At 24.8% G+C, this 4,812-nt stretch overlaps 1 long non-coding RNA gene across 1 annotated transcript; it reads left to right on the top strand.

The window, feature by feature from the left end:
* Positions 1-2,695: 2,695 nt before the first annotated feature.
* LOC111631651 lies at positions 2,696-2,966 on the top strand. Its single transcript, XR_002757738.1, has 2 exons — positions 2,696-2,835; positions 2,925-2,966. It is a non-coding gene; the product is annotated as an uncharacterized LOC111631651 (long non-coding RNA).
* Positions 2,967-4,812: the final 1,846 nt, after the last annotated feature.

Here is a 4,812-nt window from a genome sequence, read left to right as displayed (position 1 = left end):
ATAAATATACTTCTAGTTCATAATTAATAGTTTCTTCTAAATGGAAATATCCCCTTTTTTCATTTTTTAAAGAAATAAAGTTGCAACTCAAGTTTCTACAGGGTGAGGCATAAATAACACTTTCCAAATGTATTGCGCATTTAATGTTAATTGGTTTTTAATCTTTTTTATTTTATTTTATTTTATTTTAGGGCTGTNTAAAAAAAACAAAAAAAAAAACAAATGGTAAATGCTAATAATTGCTTTAAGAAGCTCAAACTCGTACGAGTAAAATTTTCATTAAGTCTGATCCCACTCGAGATATGATTCTCTATTCCTCTATCTCCCCTCCCTTTTGACTTATCATTTCCAAAATGTAAACCAATGCGCCATGTATAGACGTATTCCTGTTAAATTTCAAATTTTTTGTCCATGGGGACCTTATACATAAAGCAAAATAAAACCAATACACATAATCGTACGGAATTTTGTTTCTAGAATTTTTGTTTATAATTTGTAATGAATTTTATAACTGTTTTTAATCAGAGGACGTCGTGAAACGTAAAAAACCAGGAGGGTCGAAATTTGACCGATTACAATACTTTCCCTCTATTATTCTATAACAGCTAGAAAAGTAATAAGATTTTTCTAAAACGTGATAAAATTTAGAATAAATTTAATTAAAATTAAATATATTTAAGTTTTATTTATTCGAAATGAAACTCTATGAATTCTTAATAATTAAATATATACAGTACATATAGTTTAATAAATTTATAGGTCTAATATATAATGAATGCTTCTAAGTAACAAGCAGCTAAGCATAGTTCGTTTCATATTAAACAATGTTCTTGGTTTGCTTACTTAGCTGCTTACTACATAGAAGCATACAATTATAAAATTGATTACTTTAGAATATCTGTTGATTCCTTTATTTATAAAATATTTATTACAAAAATATAATAATGGAATAAATATTATAATAATACATTTAAAAATTCTAAAATATAATTGATATTTAAATACGAATTAGAAAATGGACATATATAACAACTTACAAAGAAAAATGTAAAAGATAAAAACTGTTTCTCATTTTAGTGTGCAATCTTGCAATTTATTCTACAGTTCATAATATAAACTAAGCCTGAATTTATAACCAAATGATAACACAGGATTCATCGGACCATAACTTGGTTAATTAAATGCATAAATATTATGTAATTTGGTCTAAAGGTAGGTGATTAAGTTGCCATCTTGTATTAAATTTAATAATTAGAATTGAATTAATTTAATTTAATTTTGATAAACAGAAAAAGTCGATTTTTCTTTTACAATTCTTCTTTAAAATTTAAACTTTACAAAATTGATTGCAGAAAATTAAGTATTAATGATAAAGCATGAAAGTAAAAAATTAAGTCAAAACTCTTTGCTGAAACAATGAAATATTTTTCTGTTATATTGTCCAATAATTGTGTGTTACAAAAAATGGAATATCCAATATATAAGTATAAACAATTCTTTAATATCAATATATAAATATTAAACAAAATATATGTAAAAACTTATATCGTAATAGAACTCTAATAACAGCCATCTCCCAACAACGGTCACTTCTAAACAACGGCTACTTTTTTGAACAAAACTGAATACAAAATAACCTCCAAACAATGGCCAATTTTTATGTTCCCGTCAGTGATTGTCGTTCAGAGGTTTGGCTGTATTAATAAAATCACAAGCATTTTCATGACTATTAGAACTAATCGACTATTTAAATAAAAAATTTAAAAAATATATATGTATATATTTTATCGCTAGTATTTTTATAAGTCGAAAAATATAGTTATATTTTATTTATAATTTAATTAAATATTTATAAGCAAATTGAATGAAACTATTTTTATACAAAAATTAATAAAATAGTATTATATTAAAATTTTATAATTACAGTATATATTTGGTATGAAAACAATCCCAAAAATAAACCACGAAAGACTTAAAAAAAAAATAAAAAATCTGTAGTCGCTATTTGCAGTAAAGGTTTGTTTATAAGTGACTGAACAGAATTTTTAGAAATGTATAACTCATAACACGCTTCATCTTATGCAAATAGCTCATTAAAACAAAGAGCTTCATTAAAAATTCTGATATTTTTCTTTGTTAATTTCATAATATTTAAACCCGAAAAACATTTAATGTATTATTATTATTTTTAAATCAATAAATCATTTTTTAGTGTAAACCTACGTGTATTTTTTACTAAACGATATACCATGCATTTTGTTTACTTTTAAAATTATACGATATTCTATTAAATTTATCGTGTTTTTTTTATAATTATAACTCTTTATTTTGATACTTAATCAAATCGTCATCTGATTAAAACAAGTCAATAAATAATCGTTACAAAATTAAACAATTAAACTTACGCAAGTGTCACTATTATGAAGTAATTTATCGTTGAGTAAATCATGAAATTCACTTAATATAAAAAAACAATTCGAGTACGCCCTGTAAATTAAAAACAAATCATCAGTTTATGCTTACAAAAATGGAAATATAATAATATTGTTTAAAACATATTTTAAAATTAAATAAGTTTAGTCATTAATCTTTTAACTTAAATGCAATCATTTCTATTAGTGTTATCGGAAAACGAGATAACATAGTACTCAAATGTAATTACACAATAGACGACTACTCTTTGAAAATTAATGGACTCGAGTAGACTATCAAGTAGCTTCTCTGAAACACGTTATAAATATACTTCTAGTTCATAATTAATAGTTTCTTCTAAATGGAAATATCCCCTTTTTTCATTTTTTAAAGAAATAAAGTTGCAACTCAAGTTTCTACAGGGTGAGGCATAAATAACACTTTCCAAATGTATTGCGCATTTAATGTTAATTGGTTTTTAATCTTTTTTATTTTATTTTATTTTATTTTAGGGCTGTAAACAGTGAATAAACATGGCTTTTTCTCACCTAACCTGAAAAAAAATGAAAAAGCAATTAACATCGGAAGTACTAGCCCTATACATCTCGAAAAAGTGTGTTACTTATGCCTCACCCTGTATTACATAAATTATGTGTGTCTGAGGATAAGACATATTATATTATTTTACTTTCGTGTAAAAACTAGATTTACCAAATATTCTTTTATTTAATTATTCTTGATATGTTATTATTTTCAATAAATAAATAAAAAGTTTCATCTTTCAGATTAATCTGAGTTAAAATATTTTTTGGGTTATTTGATTTTATCAAAAATGATATAAAGTAGGCTACATCGATTTTAGAGAATCNTATAAAATTAAAATTATAAATATATTAAAATAAAAATATTAACTAATTTTGCATACTTAGGTAGGATCTTTATAAAAATATTTTAAAAATTTTACTTACACTGTACTGGTTATCAATTATTATTATAAATAATTAAGTTGTTAAAGAAGATAAATTATCAATAAATTTTAAACATCTTCCTTATATGAATTTAGAATAATCATTTTAAAAATAGCTTTTATAAACATTAAAAAATGTTATATAATCTTTTATAATATGTGTTAAAATAAATGGTGTTTTTATATTTAAAATGATATAAAATTGAGTTTAACTTTTAAAATTGTTCAATCAAAAAGTTTTAAAAAATTAAAGAAATAATAATAAAATTATAATCAAACTTTGGTATAGCGCTCTCATAAATAGCGCTACCTTTGTAAAACGCCAATACATACTTGAATGAATACGTGTGAATGGGTCTTATAAATATTTAATAGAGAAGCTTTCAGTATTTGTCAACCACTAAATGTACGATTTTGCATTACAAACGATATTGTTATCATCGAAGTCGTCTATAGACCTCATTGCTACGTATAATTCTTATTGCTTAAGCTTTTTCGGTTGAGCACCACACTCGATTTAGTGCCAATCTCAGAAGTAAACAAGTGTTGGCATTGAATCGAAGTTTGACAGTATCGTAAATAAAATAACAATATATTATACAAATGCCGTAAATATATTTTTTCCGAATCGTAAACAATTTTTATAATTAAACCGATAATTTACAAGTTTTCATACAAAGTTTTTGTTTGTAAATTGACTAATTTTAACATCTTTTATATGAAAATAAGCCTTCGATTTTAACGGACTAATTGGCGAGAAGTGGTTCCGTTATTACCGAAAATCCGTTTTAAGAAAACGCATATTAATGACGAACTGCAACGTACAGGATGTATTAAATTTTTTTAATAATGTATAAGTATCAATTATAATGTACCGTAAATTAAGCAATTTATTCTGTACTGATTGATTCGTTTATCTATTTTTTAGCGTGTTCTATCCGCAATAAATTTTTCCTTCGGGGTAGAATTTTTTTCTATTCGTTAAATCGAGATCCGTTAAGTGGCGGGTCTATTATATTTTATTTCGTGAGAATCAAAACGAAATGAGTAATAATTAGTATAATAGGAAGTCAAATAAAGTTTCCAGGTTAATATATTTTATATTATTCTAATGATCAATTTACACTCAATTAAATCTTGATCGAATATAATTTCTTTTTAGTACACATGCAAGTAAATAATGAAGTGAGATGGATATTGTAAATCGATGGGATCGCTTCTCTTTCGCTTAAAAGATGAAAAGGAACGACGAAGTGGTCAGCACAATGCTGGACCGCTTTTATCCCTCACCACAATGAATCAGTGTGTTTATTGAGTTGAATCGGTCTATGGATGACTAAGAATTCGCTGTCCAATGGGGAGAAAAGAAATGGTCAAATGATGTACCGTACTAGCAAGCCAAACAGCAATTCAAAATTTAAAGTATTCTTAGT

This window comes from Centruroides sculpturatus, unplaced genomic scaffold (genome assembly GCF_000671375.1).
Source record: "Centruroides sculpturatus isolate CEXI.00-Female unplaced genomic scaffold, Cexi_2.0 scaffold762, whole genome shotgun sequence".
Lineage (NCBI taxonomy): Eukaryota > Metazoa > Arthropoda > Arachnida > Scorpiones > Buthidae > Centruroides > Centruroides sculpturatus.
Note: the sequence above shows the minus strand (reverse complement) of the source record. Positions and strands in the feature narration are given on the sequence as shown.